The sequence below is a fragment of the Rutidosis leptorrhynchoides genome, chromosome 1 (assembly GCF_046630445.1).
Source record: "Rutidosis leptorrhynchoides isolate AG116_Rl617_1_P2 chromosome 1, CSIRO_AGI_Rlap_v1, whole genome shotgun sequence".
Lineage (NCBI taxonomy): Eukaryota > Viridiplantae > Streptophyta > Magnoliopsida > Asterales > Asteraceae > Rutidosis > Rutidosis leptorrhynchoides.
In genome coordinates, this window is record NC_092333.1 from 550,426,703 (window position 1) to 550,449,038 (window position 22,336).

General features: G+C 30.4%; 1 non-coding gene and 1 pseudogene across 1 annotated transcript; one reads left to right on the plus strand and one right to left on the minus strand.

Moving 5' to 3' along the window:
• The window catches only part of LOC139843487 (uncharacterized), a 362,697-nt pseudogene that overhangs the window by 98,693 nt on the left and 241,668 nt on the right, over positions 1–22,336 (minus strand).
• Positions 6,688–6,794, plus strand: LOC139887172 (small nucleolar RNA R71). Its single transcript, XR_011773013.1, has one exon. It is a non-coding gene; the product is annotated as a small nucleolar RNA R71 (small nucleolar RNA).

Below are 22,336 nucleotides of genomic sequence, written 5' to 3' on the forward strand. Positions count from 1 at the left end.
TTAAATAGCATCAATCTAGGTTATACATGCATAATATACTAACAATTTAACTCTAGTTACACTAGAAATTAACAAAATCAAATTAGGTAAAATATTGGTAATTATCATAAAAACTAAGAATTTTAAGAGTTTAGGGGTGTAATTTTTACCTTCTTGTTGAAAAATCCAAACCTAGGCATGATTGTAGCGAAATTTTGTGAGAAATTTGGTGAAATTTGGGTGAAATTTGGTGATTTTAGGGTGTATGTGTGTATATGCTCGTGTATGTGTGGGTGTTGTTATGAAGACAGAGAACAGCTCGATGGGTTTTTCAATCTGACCAGAAATTGGCCTCCATGCGACCGCATGGTTTTTGTGAAGGAACCCCATGCGATCGCATGGGGTCTGTTTCTCTTTTTTTTAATAAAAACCTTATACTTTTTAAATCAAATAATTAATTTTATTTAAAATTTTGTTTCTTTTTAGGAGTGAGGGCGTTTCGGATCGTTGTCCTAGTCCGTCCCTCGACAAAATTTTAAAATTTGTTACTTTTTAAGCGTCGTTTTAAAAGTAAAGATTTTGGTTTTTTTTTTTAATGTTTTTGGCATACTTTAATTCAATAAGATTAAAAATAATGATAATAAAAGTTCTCGTCCCTCCCTTGGGTAGAGCAATTTCGGTTCAACGACCTAGTTTTCAACTCACGACGAATTTTAAAAATCAAATTTTTAACTTAGTGAAATAAAGTAAAAAAAAAAATTTTTAAATTCACACCAGACATAAATTTAAAATGCATTAAAAATTCAAATTAATATCATTAAAAATTCACACCAAATTTATATTATATTTTTGTTTTTATACATACAAACTTATATTAAAAATATTAATTTTTTAAATATGTACAAACTTAAATATATTGATTTTAAAAAGTTTACAATAATAATTTAATATTTATATATTAATTTTAAAAAATAAAAAAATTAAAATTAAAATTAAAATTTTTTTTGGTCTTTTATCCCACTTTAATCAATCAAATATTATCAAAAATATACGCCCCTCTTTTCGATAAAGTAATTTCGGCTATATTACCTACTTTTACTCTTGACGAATTTCTGAAATATTTTGGGTTGATTGATTAAAGATATTTATACCTTAAGAATAAACGGTAAATTTCGCAGTGATGTAATAAATTTTTGTATGATATCAATAATTTCGGTTACGCATACCTAATTTTATTGAATACCAATTTAATACTTTATAGTGAACGATTCAGCGTTTATTATCAAAAGGTTAAAAGCAATAAAAATAAATAAAAACTGTACAAACTTACCTATGAGAAAGAATTCTCGGAGACCTGCTTTAGCCGACTCATAGGAGAGTCGTGTGATTTGGTTCTCCATAGCTACATAAGCATAACCTCGAATATTCAATATCTTTTCTTCTAAACATATGAATGGTCCTTCTCTGCATAGAGTAACAAATTCGGTATTTGAATATGTTTGATTATTTGAACATTTACCTTCGTGTGACCATTTTCCGCATTTTATAACATATTTCAAGGTGTCATGCTCTTCTTTTTGTTGCGGATTTTGATTTTTCTTTACCAAAATGTATCTTATGATGATCTTTTCTTAGTTCTTTTCTTACTCCGTCCATTTTGGCTCTTATGAATGATACCAATTCACTCGGAAGGGTGTCATTATTACGTTTAGTAATCATAGCGTGTAGCATTAGACCATGGTTCAGATCAAAGGAATTCTTCATCTCGTAAAACCTAAAAAAAAAAATCAGAATGGGGGGAGAAGACTAGTTCTTTAGGGTCTGCTAGGAAAAGACCATTCGGATTCCATTCTCGGAAACTACACGAAAACAGAATATCTAAATCTACAGAAATAACTATTACCCTAAAAAGATTCGAACCTTCTCACACTTAGTTAGCTGTGGTGTCGAAATTGTGATTAACTTCATCTTCAACTTCCATTGAATTATCTATGTAATGTTTAACTCTGTGACCATTAACCTTAAATTCAATCTCATTTGAATTTATTAATTCTACTATTCCATATGAAAAAACTCTTTTGACTATGAATGGTCCAGACCATCTTGATTTCAATTTTCCAGGAAATAGCTTGAATCGTGAATTGAAAAGAAGAACTATGTCTCCTTCTTTAAATTCTTTTGAACTTCTGATTCTTTTATCATGCCATTTCTTCGTTCTTTCTTTATAGATTAACGAATTTTCATATGCTTCATGTCTTAATTCTTCTAATTCATTTAGTTGGCTTAACCGTAGACGTCCGGCTTCATGTAAATCAAGATTACATGTCTTCAAAGCCCAAAATGCTTTGTGTTCAATTTCTACTGGAAGATGACATGCTTTTCCATAAACGAGTCTAAAAGGTGTGGTTCCAATTGGAGTTTTGTAGGCTGTTCTAAAAGCCCAGAGTGCATCCTCCAATTTCATGGACCATTCCTTCGGATTTGATCCTACAGTTTTCTCTAGAATACGTTTTAATGCTCGGTTGGTATTTTCAACTTGTCCACTTATTTGTGGATGATAAGCGGTTGAGATTTTATGAGTTACTCCATATCTTTTGAGAACTTTCTCAAGTTGATTATTACAAAAATGAGTACCCCGATCACTTATTAAAGCTTTCGGTGTTCCGAACCTTGCAAAAAGACGTTTTAAAAAGTTGACTACAACTCGTGCATCGTTAGTTGGGAGAGCTTGTGCTTCCGCCCATTTAGATACATAATCAATGGCAACGAGAATGTAGAGATTATTATGAGATTTTGGAAATGGACCCATAAAGTCAATACCCCAAATGTCAAATACTTCACATACTTGAATGATATTTTGTAGCATTTCATCACGTTGACTTATTTTTCCGACCCTTTGACAAGCATCACAGGATTTGTAAAGAAGGTGTGCGTCTTTGAAAATTGTAGGCCAATAGAATCCAGCATCGTAAACTTTTCTTGCTGTGAGTTGAGGCTCATAATGCCCTCTTGTTGGTCCTGTGTGACAATGGTTTAAGATTTAACTGGCTTCATCCCCGAATACACATCGGTGTATTATTCCATCGGGACAACTTTTAAACAAATATGGATCTTCCCAGAAATAGTGTTTTATATCACTAAAGAATTTCTTTCGTTTTTGGTACGACAACCCTTTTTCAAGAAATCCACATACTAAGTAGTTTGCATAGTCTGCAAACCATAGAATTTCACTATAATCTATCTTCAATAGATATTCATCAGGAAAGTTATCTTCTATGGCCGTTCATTTAGAACTTCTAATTCGGGATTTTCAAGACGAGAAAGATGATCAGCGGCGAGATTTTCTGCTCCCTTTTTATATCGAATTTCAATATCGAACTCTTGTAAGAGTAAGATCCAACGGATTAATCTTGGTTTGGCATCTTGTTTCGAAAATAGGTATCTAAGAGCAGAATGGTCGGTATAGACCACCGTTTTAGCTAGAACGAGATATGAACGAAATTTGTCAAAAGCAAAGACGATAGCAAGGAGTTCTTTTTCAGTAGTTGTATAATTCGTTTGTGCTCCTTGTAAAGTCTTACTAGCATAATAAATAGGTTGAAATCATTTTTCAATCCTTTGTCCTAAAACGGCTCCCATTGCAAAATCACTTGCATCGCACATGAGTTCAAACGGTAGATTCCAATTTGGAGTTATCATGATCGGCGCATTATTGAGTTTTTCTTTAAGAATATTAAAAGATTTGATGCATTCATCCGAAAAGATGAATGGAGCATCCTTTTCTAGGAGTTTATTTATAGGAGTGGCAATTTTAAAAAAATCTTTTATGAAACGTCGGTAAAAACCGGCATGCCCTAGAAAACTCCTAACTCCTCTAACATTGGTGGGATGTGGAAGTTTAGCAATTACATCTAATTTAGCTCTATCCACTTCAATTCCTTCCTTTGAAATTTTATGACCAAGAACGATGCCTTCTTTAACCATGAAATGGTATTTCTCCCAATTAAGTACTAGATTTGATTGTTCACATCTAATAAGCATTCGTTCAAGATTAACTAGACATGATTCAAATGCATCACCGAAAACTGAAAAGTCATCCATGAAAACTTCCATGCATTCTTCTATCATGTCGTGAAAAATCGCCATCATGCACCTTTGAAAGGTTGCAGGGGCATTGCAAAGTCCAAATGGCATGCGTTTATAAGAAAAAGTACCATAAGGGCACGTGAACGTGGTTTTCTCTTGGTCCTCGGGTGCTATTGGAATTTGAAAATATCCGGAGAAACCATCAAGAAAACAATAGTAACTATTTCCAGCTAATCTTTCCAACATTTGATCAATGAAAGGTAAGGGAAAGTGATCTTTTCTGGTAGCATCATTTAATTTTTTATAATCAATACAAACACGCCATCCTGTTACAGTCCTAGTAGGAATAAGCTCATTTTTTTCATTTGTGATGACAGTCATGCCACCCTTCTTAGGTACACACTGAACTGGGCTTACCCATGGACTATCAGAAATTGGATAAATTAAACCTGCATCAAGTAGTTTAATAATTTCTTTCTTAACAACATCTTGCATATTAGGATTTAGTCTTCTTTGGCATTGCACATACGTTTTATGACCTTCTTCCATAAGGATTTTATGTGTGCAATACGAAGGACTTATGCCTTTAATGTCATGAATTTTCCATGCAATAGCTGGTTTATGAGCTTTTAGCACAGAAATGAGTTGAGATTTTTCATTTTCCGTAAGAGAAGACGATATTATTACAGGTAATTCAGATTCACCATGTAAATAAGCATATTCCAAATGGTTTGGAAGTGGCTTTAATTCTAATGTCGGTGGTTCTTCTATCGATGATTTATATCGATATCTGTCTTCTTCTTTTAGCATTTGAATTTCTTCTGTTGTTGGTTCATATCCATTAGCCATAAGTGTAGCTAACATTTCAGTTTCGTCAATTGGTTCAGTTCCTTCTCCTAAAGAACATTCTCCTGTTCCTTGCAATTCTAGAAATTCTTCTAACAATTCTGCATGTGAATCTATAGTTTGAATGTAATAACATGTATCATTTGCAGATTGCGGTTGTTGCATGGCTCTATCAACAGAAAAGGTAACACTCTCGTCCTCTATACTTAGGGTCAGTTTCTTACCAAACACGTCTATTATTGCTTTAGCTGTGTTTAAGAATGGTGTTCGTAATATGAGAGGAATTCGAGAATCTTCTTTCATGTCCAGAATAACAAAATCTACTGGAAATACTAAAGTACCAACTTTAACTAGCATGTTCTCCATTATCCCTCTAGGATATTTACTGATCGATCGGCTAGTTATATGATTATTCGTGTTGGTTTCAATTCTCCAAGGTCTAGTTTAGCGTATAGTGAATACGGCATTAAATTTATGCTAGCACCTAAATCTGCCAATGCTTCTATTGAACTAAGACTACCCAGAAAACATGGAATTGTGAAACTTCCTGGATCAGATAGTTTTTCTGGTATCTTATTCAACAACACTGCAGAACAATTAGCATTCATAGTAACAGCCGAGAGTTCTTCCATTTTCTTTCTATTTGTGATTAGATCTTTCAAGAATTTGGCATATCTAGGCATTCCTGAAATTACATCAATAAAAGGAAGATTGACATTTATTTGTTTAAACATATCCAAGAATTTGGATTGCTCGGCTTCAAGTCTCCCTTTTCTCATTTTACTCGGATAAGGAAGTGGTGGTTGGTATGGTTTAACATAAGGTTTAGCCTTAACTGTGTTATCTTCATTAACCTTTTCAACTACAGGTTATGTTTCCTTATCTTGATTAGGTTGTGGTTCTTGTGGAGTAGGAATAGCGTCATCAGAAATTACAGGTATTTCAGGTACTTTAAGTGTAATACCACTTCTTGTGGTAATGGCTTTAGCTGTTTCATTCCGGGGGTTAGCATTTGTATCGCTAAGTAGACTTCCCGGTTTTCTTTCACCTATCAACCTTGCTAGGTTGCTTACTTCTTGTTCCAGATTTTGAATAGAAGCTTGTTGATTTCTAAATGCTTGAGCATTTTGTTCATTGGTTTGTTTCTGAGATGTGAAAAACTGCGTTTGAGATTCAACTAGCTTCGACATCATGTCTTCAAAATTTGGCTTTTTATCATCGGTTTGTGGTGGTTTGTTTTGAAAAATAGGTCTTTGCTAATTTTAAGTATTATTAGGTACTTGTTGATTACTATGACCTTGTTGGTTGTTGTATGGAACATTTCGGTTATAATTCTGGTTTTGATTGTAAATTGGTCTTGGTGGTTGATAATTATTTCCAGGCCTTTGGTTCATGTATGAAACATTCTCTCTTTGTTCCATTGTTTGTTCAATACTGAGACAATCTTTTGTTAAATGTGATCCTCCACACTGCTCACAACTAATTCTTATTGAGTGAATATCTTTAGTCATCTTTTCCATTCGTCTCTCGACAGCATCTATCTTTGCGGAAATAGAATCAAAGTCATGGCTAGAATTGGCTCTAGCTGCTTTAGATGATCTAACGATATCTTTTTCTTGATGCCACTCATGTGAGTGGGAAGCAGTGTTATCAATAATTTTGTAAGCTTCAGTTGTGGTTTTCTTCATAATGGAACCACCAGCTGCTATATCTATGTCTTTTCTTGTAGTGATGTCGCATCCTTGGTAGAATATTTGTACTATTTGATAAGTGTCTAAACCATGTTGCGGACATCCTCTTAACAATTTTCCAAATCTTGTCCATGCTTCATATAGAGTTTCATTTGGCTTTTGTGTGAATGTAACAATTTCTCCTTGAAGTCTCACGGCTTTAGATGCCGGAAAGAATTGTTTAAGAAATTTTTCAACTAAGACATCTCATGTATCAATCGCCCCTTTAGGTAACGATTCTAACCAATCTTTGGATTCTCCCTTTAAAGTCCAGGGAAATAACATGAGATATATCTGTTCATCCTCCACTTCTCTTATTTTGAATAAAGTACAAATCCTGTTAAAGGTTCGAAGATGTTCATTTGGATCTTCCTTCGGCGCACCACTAAATTGGCATTGATTAGTTACCATATGTAGGATTTGTCCTTTGATTTCATAATCTGGCGCATTAATGTCTGGTTGAGTAATTGCGTGACCTTGGCCAGTGCGTTTAGCTCTCATTCTGTCTTCCATACTTAGAGGTTCCAGATTCTCCATTATTGAATTTGTTGAATCTGAATCACTAGAGGATTCTGATTTAATGGGTTGTTCCTCGACAATCTCTGTTTGAATGATTGGTGGTTCCGGAGGAAAGATTAGTGGTTCAGGATCTCTGAATTGTCCCTGAATATCCTCCGGATTCTCAATTGTGAGGTCGGGTTCAAAAAATGGATTATCGGAAATTTGAATTGGAGTACTTGGTCGACTGGATGACGATTCTAAAGAAAAATCAACGGCGACAATATTGGCTAGATGTCTTGATCGAGTTACAGGTGGTGAACGTATAAAAGGTGGTGAACGTTTTGCTCGGTGCATTCACTGAATATCCTATTATTTATAAAAGATAAAAAAAATATATAAGTTATCAAATTAATAGACTTTTCTGATTTTGTCCACGTTTCGAATAGCCAATAGATGCAGCAGGTAGCCAGGACCCTTTAAATCGGAAGCCCACAACTCGCCACTAACAAATTCAACTATTACTACGAACCAGAAAATTTTGGATGTCTATCAATTTAACCACTTAAAATAATTTTTCGTTGAAATTTAAAGAAATTTTAGAGAAGAAATAGAAAATTCTATATCCTAAAAACTAGAGCGTCGAGAAATAAGAAAGAAAAAGTGTGCGTTGGAAAACGTCGAAAAATAAAAGGTCGAAAAATAATAAAAATAACGTAGCGCGTCGAAACTTAAAAGTCTAAAAACTAAGAATTAAAAGTTGCGTCTAAAGGTATTAAAGCTTAAAGAAATTCTATATCCAAAACGGCAATAACTTAAAAAGTACTAAAATTTATAAAACGGTGTCGCAAAATTCTAAAGCACCTAAATCTTAGTCTAAAGAAAAAGTACTTAAGGGATTTTACGGCAAAGCCTAAAAATCTAGAAATAAAAATAACTATGGCAAAAACTATGACTTAAAACTAAATACGAACGAAAAATACAAGTATTACGCTAAAACAAATAAAAAGATACAAAATATAAAAATAAACTTAAAGTTGTAAAAAGTACAATTTTTATAAAAATATTATTTTTATATTATTTATTTATAAAAGTATTAATTTTTATATATTAATAAAACTAATTAAACTAAATAATACAAATTAAAAAACTAAAACTAATTAATATATAATTAAAACCCTAATTAGGTTTATATTAATAATTATTATTAATTAAAACCCTAATTTCGTTCAGCTTATGTTTCAGACCGGTCTTTTCGCATCATGCGGTCGCATGAAATCTGTGTTATATAGCCATGCGGTCGCATGGACCGTGGATCCAGGCCAGAAGTTGGGCTGCTACAGTAGCTTGGCCCGATTACTTTTTTTTCTGTTTTCTGTTTTATATTTATACAAAATATATATAAAAATTAAATAAAAACTTAATTTTTAAATAAAAATAAAAACTTTATAATTTTATATATTTTAAATAAACTCTTAAAAATATATATATATATATATATATTTTTTATATTTTTGTATTTTTTTTTAAATTAAAACGTATTTTTACAAAAGTAAATTAAAAATCTTTTTTTTATTGCGTTTCGCTTTCGGCGTTTAAGCTTTCCCCGGCAGCGGTGCCAAAAATACTTGATGTTAAAGCGAAAGGTACAAAATAGTTATATTTTTACTACAAAATACTATTAAATACGATAAAATTTTACACAGGTTATGTATTTATTTATAGAGTGGATATACCTAAACCTTGCTACAACACTTATAGGCAGTATACCTAATCGTACAGTATGTAGTTTTAAGTAAGTCCGGTTCGTTCCACAGGGATCTTAGCCAAGTTTAACGCTATATTTTTAAAAACTATATTTGTAAAAATATAAATATATATATAAGTAGTATTATTATTATAAAAAGGGGGTTTTTACCGTTTAATGACCGGTTTGTCGATTTTAAAACTTAAGTCACAGTTAAAACCTAATGTAAAATATTAAAAATAAATATAACTTAATTTTAAGCGTAAAGTAAATAACGATAATGAAATTGCGATAAATAAAAATGCGATAAATAAAATGACGATAAATAAAATTGCGATAATTAAAAAGTACGATAATTAAAAGTGCATTTAAATAAAATGACAGTAAATAAAAGTGCTATAATTAAAAGTGCAATTAAATATGAAATAAAGGAATTATGCTTATTTAAACTTTCGTAATCATGATTTTGACGTGTTGATTTTAGTTTATTACCATGGGTTAATTGTCCTTTGTCCTGGATTATTCAATATGTCCGTCTGGTTTTTATCCATAACAGTCCATCAGTCATAAATATAAAGTGCGAGTGTCCTCGTCAAATTATCCTTATATCCGAAGTCAAATATTCCAACTAATTGGGGACTTAAACTATAATTACACCAATTTTCCTTGTATATAATTCACCCCTGTTTTAATAAGTCCATAGACTATTAATCCATTCCCGTGTCCGGTTAAATGAACGATTATTAGTACTTATAAATATCCCGCCCATCGTGTCCGATCGAGTGTATATGGTTATTTATAGGTACGTTCAATTGTAAATCTTTATATTAAATTAACAAATTATCATTTAATTAAACAAATATAACGCCCATTAATAACCCATAGTCTAATTTCCACAAGTGTCGTTCTTTTGTCCAAACCCCAATTATGGTACAAAGCCCAATTACCCTGTGTTTAATATTTAGCCCAACATCACGATTACTTCGGCTTAAATAAGCATAATAATAACTTAGCTACGAGACATTAATTTAAAAAGGTTGAACATAACTTACAATGATTAATAATAGCGTAGCGTTACACGGACAGAATTTCGACTTACACCCTTACAACATTCGCTAACATACCCTTATTATTAAAATTAAAATTAAAATTATAATATATATATATATATATATATATATATATATATATATATATATATATATATATATATATATATATATATATATATATATATATATATATATATATATATATATATATATATATATATATATATATATATATACGTGAGATAGAGAGATAGAGAATAGATGTGTTAAGTTCCACCAAAAACTGCGAAATTTATAGATGTGGCCAGCATATTGGGGTCATGCGATCGCATGAAGTTTCTTCTTCCTGGCCATGCGATCGCATGGCCAGCTGGGACAGTTCACATGTTGTTGTTTGCTTCTTGCCGACGGTTTTAAATAAATATATATAATATATAAATAATTTTAAGAATTATTTATATATTATATTATATTTATGTACATAGTTGACTTGTAATTTTCGCTCCGTGCGTCGCGCATTGAAAGTTGACTCTAGTCCCGGTTCCGGATTTTCGAACGTCCTTGCGTACAATTTAATATCTTGTATTTTGCGTTTTGCGGCTCGTACTCTTGTAATTTTTAGACGTCTCTCATCAATAATTTGAAACACTTTGATTGTACTTTGTACTTTTTAGCTTTTTGGTCGTTTACGTCTTCAAATCGTCGAATCTGTCTTTTGTCTTCACCTTTTATTATTTAAACGAATATCACTTGTAAATAGAACAATTGCAACTAAAAGCTTGTCTTTCTTGAGGGATAATGCTATGAAATATATGTTCGTTTTTAGCATTATCAATAAACTATGTCACTTGAAGTGTAGCGTTAATCAATTAAGTGTTTTGGTTATTTGCTTCTATAAATCATCGTCTCGTAGTATATATATATATATATATATATATATATATATATATATATATATACATTTTCATTTTAAAATAGTGTTTGCTGTAGCAAAGTTACTGTAGAAAAGTTACTATAGCAAAGTTTTTTTAATGTAGCAAATAGTGATTTTCAAAAACACTGTAGCTTTTCGGGTACTGTAGCAATTCAAAAATACTGTAGCAAATTAGTGTTTTACTGGTTCATCTTAAACGTTTTAGTTAACTTATCTAAATATTAATTGAATCGAATGTTACTATCGTTAAATAACTTGAAATCATATATATATATATATATATATATATATATATATATATATATATATGCATATTAAGTTATATATATTGTTCGTGAATCTTCGAGAACAGTCAAAGAATAATTGATTACATGAATATAGTTCCAAAACTTTCGTGACTCAACATTACATACTTTGCTTATCATGTCGGAAACGTTATAGATTAAGTTTAAATTTGGTCAGAAATTTCCGGGTCATCACATTTTCAGACAATATCTTGTAATTCTAATTTTGGCTATGTAGCCTGTAGACATTTGGTGCCTTTATGTTTGGCTTATATGCCTACTATTTGTTTTTGTTATACCATGGTATGTATACCTACTGAGGTGGGTTTTACTCTTCATTCCTTTTTTGTAGGTTTTTGTTTATTTGTGATAACATGTATGTATATATGGTATTCCCTTTAGTGGGGAATCCTTGGTAATTTTAAGGGTATATTTTTCATCCATAATTAGAGCTAGTGTTAGGACACTGTTTTTTATGTACTCCGTTGGGGTACTCATATAGGTTATTCCTTGTTTTGGGTTGCCTTCGAGACTTTTGCTCTAGCTACTTTTACTTGAGAATTTGAACCTTTTGTTTATTCCGAAGCATCTGCTTCTTATTTTTTGTGTTACCTTGTTATTACCGGTACAGTTAGTAATGTCTCTTCTGCAGATTATATATTCAGTGTAGTTGTGACAAACATTTATCAAAATTTGTAGGAACTGTATTAATTATGGTAGGAAGTTTATAGACTTCAACTACATGTTACATTTGCTTCAACTACAAATTTTATTGGTATACTAGAGATTTTAGTGATAAAATCTCCAGAGATTCATGGCATTTCAAGCGCGTGGGATGTGTGTCCCTTTCACTTTTTCAAGCATGTATGATCCTTTACCAAGCACTTTTGAAATTACATAGAGTCCTTCCCAATTAGGTGTTAATTTCCCTTGATATTTGACTTTGATCGTGTTGTTGAGTCGTAGGACATAATCTCCTATTTTGAAAGTCGAAGGTTTGACACATTCGTTGTAGTATTTTTCGACCACTTTTTGTATGAAGCTTCACAAATTATTGCGGCTTCTCTTCGCTCTTCTAGTAAGTCTAGATTGACTCGTAGATTCTCTTCATTGTCCTCTTAGTTAGCAGTTCTATTAGTTAGCACTTGGATCTTTGCTGGGAGGACAACCTCTGTTCTATAGGCTAAACTGTATGGCGTTTTGCCATTACTTCTCTTCGGTGTGGTTCGGTGAGCCCATAGTACTAAGGGGAGTTCATTTATCCATCCTTTTTCGCATTTTCCCAATCTCTTCTCTAATCCTTTTACGATGTCTCGGTTGGTTGTGACGACCCGGCAATTTCCGACCAAATTTAAACTTCATCTTATTATGATTTCGATACGATAAGTAAAGTCTGTTATGTTGAGTCTCGAAAACTTTGGAACAGTTATATGAATGCATTTAACCTTTGACCATATCCGACGATTTACGAACTATTGTTTGTAACTAAATATGCATATGTATATAAATGTAGGAAGATGTAACAAATTGGAATTTAAAATGTAAATTAATCATTAGAGTTGATTATGTAAAATAGTATACCAAATAATTAAATTGCTTTTAAAATAAATATCTATATAAATATATATACACATATTACATAAATAATAATAGGTGATATTTAAATATTAAATTACAAAGTAAAACAAAGTTGTTATTTTTACTTTACTATTAATATTAATATTAATAATTGTATTATTATTATTATTAAGAATTTCATTATTAACATTGTTATTAATAGTATTTAATTATTTTCATTATTAATATAAGTATTATTATAAACAAACTATCATTAATTATTAATATTGTTATTTCTATTATTAACATTATTATAATTATGATTTTAGTTATTAATATAATAATTATTATTATTATTATTAGTGTAATTATGAGAATTATTACTATTAATATTAACATGTATTATTATTATTAAGATATTTAAGAATTAATTATATAAAATAACAGATATAAATACAGATTATATGTAAATACCTAAGTACTGTAAACAGATTTATATATTAGGAATCAATTAGAATTATATATATATATATATATATATATATATATATATATATATATATATATATATATATATATATATATATATATATATATATATATATATATATATATATATATATATATATATATATATATATATACAGATTTATACATATTATAATTTGATTAAATATATAAACACTGATAAATACAATATATATATATATATATATATATATATATATATATATATATATATAAAGGACGTATCCTGTTTCACTTAGTTTTCAGACTGTTTATAATTGTTAATCTGTCTCCAAATTGATTCAAATTCGTAAGAAGATAACCAGATACCAACAAAATCAGTTATCAATCTTTTTCTCCTTTATATTTTTTTTCTATTTATTTTGTATTTTTCCTTTCTGTATCTGAGCTATATCCTGTCGACTGAATGACTCTTTAATAATTTGATCAATTCGTGTAACAATCGTTCATCCCAACTCTTTTCATCATTTACATCAATTACCAAATTTTAACTGCTTCCAAAAAGTCGAATTAAACAAAGAAAAGTTGAAGAACATTCAAGTCGTGCTCTGTTCTTGTTCTTTTTATCAAAATCTCGAATTCGAAATAAATTTCAAAAATGTATTAATGCAGTTATGTTAGTAATCACTTATTTAAACTGTCTGTAAAATTTAAATTTCGAATTCTTCAAATCAAAGATGAATTTTCGAAGTTAAAGTTTATTTTCTAAAAAGTCAACCTTGTGTTCATCCCAAAATTCGAACCTGTTTCGGTGTTTCTGTTAAATTTAACGATACACAAAGTTTTTAATGATGAATTTCAACACATTTCATGTTGTAAATATTATGTAAAACATCTTCAAAATTCGAAAGCAATATTTTTTTTTATCCACGACGAACAAGGAGCCAGGCGACTGTTTGATATATATTTTTTATTTATTTTCTCGATTGATTAAACTATTTAATCATGTTATAAAGGTTTCGGTTTCTATTTGAAAATCATATGTTACCTGGTAATTCAATTTGGTAGTTGCTGAATGGTTTTGGAACGTGATTATGATGAAGCAGAATAGGAATCAAATTAAAAGCAGGTTATAAGTATTCAGATTGGGTATAAATCAGAATAATAGGTTAGAGTAGTAGTTAAGCAGGGTGTCGGGCTTCGAGTGGTCGCGGGTTCGAGTCCCCTCCCGGGCAAATTATTTATTTTTAATACTTCTAAGGTATAATTTGATATATTTATCATTACTATTATTATTAATTATTGTTATTATTATTATTAATATTATTATTAATTTTAATGTTATTATAGTTAAGGTTAATTGTATAAGATGAGAAATTGTTATTATATAAGTATGATTTTTATTGTTATAATTAAGTAGTAGTAATTATTAGTATCATTATTACTTTTATCATTAACATTAATATTATTATTATATTTATAGTTATTATTACAAAATATTAGTACCAAGTATTATTAAGTCTTAGGAAATAGAATCAAAACTAATGTTTTTATTTTAAAAATAATGTAACTTTTATATTTATTATTAGTATCATTAATATGATTCTTAAATTTTTTATTATTAAACCTATCACATAACCTTATTATTAAAGTTATTATCTTTATTAAAATTAACATTTTTTTTATTCACATTTTTATTATTAATATTACTACTAATACTATCATTACTATTATTATCCTTAATCGGGTATTATTATTTTAAATATTAATTTTGCAAACGAAAGATAGTTATATAAAAATATATTAAATACAAAACCTAACTATATTAATATTGTTATAAAATATAAAAATTGACATACATATGATATTAATACAAAAATTATATCACTAATAATAATATATATTTTATTCGATTACGATTATATGTATTAATATACATATGAATGATATAGGTTCGTGAATCCGAGGTCAACCCTGCATTGTTTAGTATCGTCGTATGAATATTTTTACTACAAAATATTGTAAGGTGAGTTTCATTACTCCCTTTTTAAATGCTTTTGCAATATATATTTTTGGGACTGAGAATACATGCGCTGCTTTTATAAATGTTTTACGAAATAGACACAAGTAATCAAAACTACATTATATGGTTGAATGATCGAAGCCGAATATGCCCCTTTTTGCTTGGTAACCTAAGAATTAGGGAACATCACTAATTTTGAGAATTAGTGCACGCCTAATTGACGCGAATCCTAAAGATAGATCTATTGGGCCTAACGAACCCCATCCAAAGTACCGGATGCTTTAGTACTTCGATGTTGTTTTTATCATGTCCGAAGGATTTTCCGGAATGATAGGGGATATTCTTATATGCATCTTGTTAATGTCGGTTACCAGGTGTTCACCATATGAATGATTATTTTTGTCTCTATGCATGGGACGTATATTTATGAGAAATGAAAATCTTGTGGTCTATTCAAATGATGGAAATGAATGTTTATGATAAACTAATGAACTCACCAACCTTTTGGTTGACACTTGAAAGCATGTTTATTCTCAGGTACGAAAGAAATCTTCCGCTGTGCATTTGCTCATATTAGAGATATTACTTGGAGTCATTCATGACATATTTCAAAAGACGTTGCATTCGAGTCGTCGAGTTCATCAAGATTATTATTAAGTCAATTATAGTTGAATATATTATGAAATGGTATGCATGTCGTCAACTTTCGATGAAATGAAAGTTTGTCTTTGAAAAACGAATGCAATGTTTGTAAAATGTATCATATAGAGGTCAAGTACCTCGCGATGTAATCAACTATTGTGAATCATTTGTAATCGATATGGACTTCGTCCGGATGAATTAGGACGGGTCGCTTCATTGGTCACCTCTACCTGCCCATTCCTTTGGGGGCGGTATACGGATGTGAAATTTTGTTGAATGCTCAATCTCTTGCTGAATTTTTGAAATACTCCTTCAGCGAATTGCTTCCCATTGTCAGAGACTATTTCATGAGGTACACCAAATTTTCATACGAATGTCATCCAATTTAATTCATATTAATTTTTCACCCTCACACGACCCTGCCTCACAAGAAATTTCTTTTCAAGCTTGCAACTGTTAAATCACACACATCTCAACACGATAGATAGAGATATAATACAACAATAATTTACTAAAAATCAATTTAGTAAGAGTTAACTGATCACTAATTGACATCGTTCAATCTTTTCAATCCCGCGTCTTTCTTTTATCTTTAGTATCATTAGGCCCCAATCCTCAAATATGTATATTGGAATTCACCCACTTTCCACCCAAGTCTACAATCCTATAAACCACAACACTTCATAAAATTGACTTATAGCCTAGAAACATCTTTAAAACCCTTAAGCATTTTTATAAAATTACAGGCGTTATTATTACTAATAATTATTATTACAACAACAACAACATACCCAATCCCACATGCGTGAGGTATGGGGGAGGTGAGGCGTAGACAACCCTTCCTCTATCCTAGAATAAAGAAAAATCATTTCTCCGCCCCGAGTTAAACACTCACAAGGGTAGAGAAAGTCCTCCATCTCTTTGTTCGACGGATAAAGAGATTGCTTCCAATAGAACCTCCGGCCCAAAAAGTAGTAGGAAAAAAAAAGAATAAAAAGTAATAAAATCGAGACGCCATGAAAATGGTAGGAGCGAGTTTCCATGGGTTTTACATCAAGCCTGGAGTTCAATATAGGCTCTAAGCGGCGGTCAAGTCGCCAATAAATCGACGTTTGGTGTTGCCTCCAATAATAGGGCCGTATATATGTGTGTGTGTGTGTGTGTGTGTGTGTATATATATATATATAATAATAATAATAATAATAATAATAATAATAATAATAATAATACACATAGTACAAAAAAAAAATCCTTATTATTAAAAATATAAATATTTAATTTTTGAGCAAATTTTTATTATCATCCTTATTATTATTATTTTTATTATTATTATTATATTACCACGCAAATTCGAATGATAACTACATAGTTTCAAATCAAATAATTATTTAAATATAAATCTAATCTATCTAACAATTGGAATGGTGAAGTCATCATATGCTTCTAAATTTAGTAAGAAGTATATATATTACCCCAATTTAAAAGAATCGGTTGTAATGAAATTTAAAAGTTACTTTTTTATTATTTATATTTAATGTAACTTTTATAGATTAACTTTTAAAGATAATGTTTGTTTACTTAAATATTATTAATTAGTTTTTTAAGTATTTTTTTACGTTTACTTGTGATTTCACGAGTCACTAAACTAGTTAATGGATAATTTATACTTTTTTCTCATTCCTTTCTGCATGATTGTAAATTGTAAATCACATCTAGTAATATATTATGAGAGTACAAGGAGGGGGGAATTTAGCCTTGGGGCTGCGGGCTTTGATAACCCCATTATTTTTGACATTTTTATACAATATACTCTTTAAATTAGATAAAACTAGTCCCGATCGGTCCGCTCGTTGCGGCGGGGGCTTTCGGGTTGCGTATTCATATTTAACGTAGCGTTGTGTATTTACAGAGGGGGACACGACACATGTGTTAAGCGCCGTTTTAGATGTTGTTGTGTTAAGCGTTTTTTAAAAAGTATCCGTTTCGAACGTAGTTAGTTTTGATTTGTTCAATAAATTTTTTCAAGTATAACGGTGCTGTCAGAAAAATTTAACTCGCGGCGAGCAGAAAGATACGGGCTATCGTTGTGTTTAGCGTTTTTTAAAAAGTGTCCGTTTCGAACGTGGTTAGTTTCGTTTTGTTCATAAAATTATTTCAAGTCTGATGCTGGTGTCGAAAAAAATTAACTCGTGGCGAGCGGGAAGATACGGGTTGTCGTTGTGCTTAGTGTTTTTTAAAAAATTATCCGTTTCGCGTATAGTTAGTCCCGTTGGGTTCGTAAGATTTTTCTGAATTGAACGGTGGTCTCGGGAAAATTTAACTCGCACCGAGCGAGAAGATAGGGCTCGTTATAAATTCGGGTGGAATTAGTTTATTTTATTTTAATAAAATAATACATTTACACTTTTAACCCCTGAAAAAGTGTAAACTTGAGGGGTCGTCATGTAATTATAGCCGAAGTTGAGGGACCAGTTGTAATGTGAACGCAAACTCAAAACTAGATATAATTAAAACTACACATTTTCCCACCCTTTTTAGTATATAAGGGTTAACATCACTAAATTTAACTGTAGCATCTCATACATTTTTTAAAATTTAGAATTTTTTTGGGGGTAAACAATCAATAAAGTATCCTCAACTTTGAAATTCTCTTTGTGATTCTATAGAATTTTCATCATGAATTCGCCACTGAAAAGGAGTAGCTACATGAAAGTTTTAATATTCAGTTTAGTGTTTATATGAAACTATGATAAAACGTCGAGAAGTTATTGTCACTCTTCAAATAGAACATAGAACAGTAAAAGCGAAAAGGTGGATAAGTAAATGTTAATGTTTATATGATTAAAATTCCAAATTTTTTGATTGGGTATTTCCTTTTAATTTACTCTCTAACTATTAAGTGCAATGTTAAATTTATTTCATACTAGCTTATTTATTTCATGAAAGTAATGTTATAAAAGATACTAGTGAAATGACCCGTGAAATCACGGGTTTGGTTAAACGAAACAGTTTAATGATATGTTTTAGGAATTAAGTGAATGTAAATGCTAAAGTCGTTAAGTTTAATGACCCGTAAAACCACGAATTATGACTAAGAAACTTGTCGTTGTTTTTACAAACATATAGAGACATGTATTTTCGCATACGTATGTAATGTAATTAATTCCGTAAAGAGAATCCATATTTGAATATTAATATTATAATAATTATTATAATTATAACTATAATAATAATAATTAATAATAATTAATAATAAAGTTTATTTAAAAATTGAGTATTTATATATTTAATAATAATTATTACTAATAACAAATGCCTTTTGAAAATTTATTAAAAATTAAAATACAATTATTATATAATGAAACAATAAATGATATGAGCCCTAAACTTATAATCAAGAATTAAACAAAGATAATCTAATTGATAAACTCTTTAATCAAAAGATTGATTCACCAGAAAAGACTTGTGATGAAGTTTAGAGTAAATGAAAAGATCCATTAAAAGATGGTGTAGAAGATGAATAAATCTATTTTTTGAGAAGATAAATTTGAATTCTTTGTAAAAGGGACGTGCAATTCGTTTGAGTTTATTAGGGTTTTTATTTGATTTGGGAAAAGAGAGATATATTAAGGACGGCGATTTGTATCCGTATATGCTTTTTAATTTAGCGAATATATTGCGGATCACAGAGGTAATTTTATTTACCATATAAAAAAAACAAATACTCCGTAAATTACAAAAGGAATAAAGGCTGCATCTTTTGTTAATTTATTTCTTAATTATAATTAATTGTAAAGATTAAATTTTAATTGTAAATTAAATTGATTTATGATGTTATCCAAGTGAGTAAGATTTTTTTTAAATTTTTTTTAAATTTTTTTCAATGAAGAAAAATGATTAATATGATGTCATCATTATGTTATTTTAATATTAATTAACTATAGTTAACTATAGATAGATAAAGTACTCTGTATTATTCTATTCTATTTTGTAATAAAATAAAAGAAATTCCAACTCAGCAGATACGGCTGATTTGGCAAATTAGGAAAAGGCCCCCACAAATTTGATTGTGCTGTCAAATATGAGCAATAAAAACATGTATGAGTTTGAAGGCAGCCCATGCCCTCGTGTTTTCTTCACTGTTCACTCAACATACTACTCGTCTGCTCATGTTTTGTTTTATTCACAAGCAACCTCTTTTTTTTTTTTTATCTTTATATTGATATTGAATATTGAAAGTCCCCACTTCCCATTGGCCATTACTGAGTATAATTATAGAATACAAAAAATACCAATTTCATAGTATCTTTAAACCATCATATAAAGTTCATGAACGGTGATTCTTTTTGAATTATATATATATCTTAATATGATTAAAGAGTTAAAAAGATACTTTAAAAGAAATTTGAAGATTCATTATCTTATTTCTTTTCTAAATAGATTTTAAGATATTTCATGTTTAGGATATTTCAGAATGATAAGTATTTCTATTCCCGTGTATCAAGTTTTTCCTTTGACCATTTACGATCACTTCTTGATCATCTCAAAATATGTAACTGATGGATTTAAAACAATGAACTCGTGAGGCTATTTGGATTGGTTAATCGTTATGGTATAATAGGAAAACTAATACAGTAGTAGTTAATACTATGAATATATACTAACTCATACATGCACAATTGCACAAATGAAAACACTTATGAAAATGTTACTCCGATCCATTTGTTCAAACTAAAGATTTTACTGTTATATGGCATACTAGATAATACTGTATTAAAGTTCAAGAGTCAAATTGTATTTCTAATTTTTATTATACGTATATAATATACGTTTTGTGAAAAATTTATATTTATTTAATTTTATATTTATTTTTATACATATACAAAACGAGATGTGGTTTGGTGACGTCCCACTCAAATATTTTGCCGTTTCACCATCTCCTTTCACACTACAAATTTTCAGCCACCCCCCCTCAACATTTCAACTCTTACACTTTCTCAGGGGTACAACTCATCAAGGTTGCGAGAACCGGAAAAATCGGTCGAGTTCTCGATGAGAAATCGTTTTGGAGTTGCTGCGAGTTCTCGTTTGGGAATCGGTCAAAAAATCGGTCAAAGACCGGTTTAATCGGTCAAAGACCGATAAATGGAGTTTCTTGGTCAAAAAATCAGTCAAATCTCGGTTAAATCTCGGTCAAATCGATCTAATCTCGGTCAAATCCCGGGTATCATAAAAATTATCCCAAAAGTCAACGAAAGTCAACCGCCGAGAACTCCCCGAGTTCTCACCGAGTTCTCCGAGAACTCACCGAGTGTGACGATCGATCCAAATCCATATGGACGAACACGTCATTCATCGATTTCATTGCGAGGTATTTGACCTCTATATGATACGTTTTGTAAACATTGCATTCTTTTGAAAAGGCACACCATAAATGAATATTTAAATCAAAGGTTTTCGACATCTGATGATTTCTACATATAGACAATCACCGTAAATAATAGTTTACAATAGTACTTTCGTTGACAATGCAGTCAAAATAAGATAGATGGTGATGATTTGTGAATGCAACGTTTTCTCAAATAAAGCATGTATGACTCCATGCACATATCTTGTATAACATATAAGCAAACAGCGGAAGACTTCTAGGGAACCTGAGAATAAACATGCTAACATGTGTCAACACAAAGATTGATGAGTTCATAGTTTTAATGTTGCGCATAATCTGTATATAAATGTGGATCACAAGATTTCAGTTGTTTCATCCAGAAACGTTTATCAAAATATTCTACAAGATTGAGCACTCTGGTAACTAAACTTTAACGTATATATAATAAGTACCCCTGTTTTAACATACATGCAACCAACATGTACAATACACGCAATCCAACGTGTACTAAACTCAAATAGCATACGTCTGTTTTATAGTTCAGGCTAGGGTTTCTATACCTGAAACAGACGGGGATGTCAAGCCCTATGGATCCATATACAACTACTCGCGCCCACCAGTTCTTATAACCGGCAGTTACTAGTTACCAAAGCTAAGGGATTTTCGGTTCAAACTCAGTGTAGAATTAAGTATGTACTTGTATCCATTGCGTTTAAAATAAAGTGCATGTATTCTCAGCCTAAAAATATAGATTGCAAAAGCATTTAAAAAGGGAGCAAATGAAACTCATCTTAGCAGCACATAAAGTTGTTCACCGAAATGTGACCGAAACTCAGAATACCCAAATAACCGTAGATCTCAACCTAGAGAACATATGTTGGTCAATAAATGTTTAACAAGCTAGGTCTGGTCATAGTGTATCACAATCCTAATGCTCGAGATCGACATACAAAAGTTATCCAAAGTCATTTCAAAAGGTCAATTTTGACAATAGTTCAACAAAACGAGACGTACCTTATATAAGGATTAATTTACTCGGTTGGTAATATTCAAAAATCCAATTTATCAATCTTACAAACAAATTGTTTAAATATTAATTGC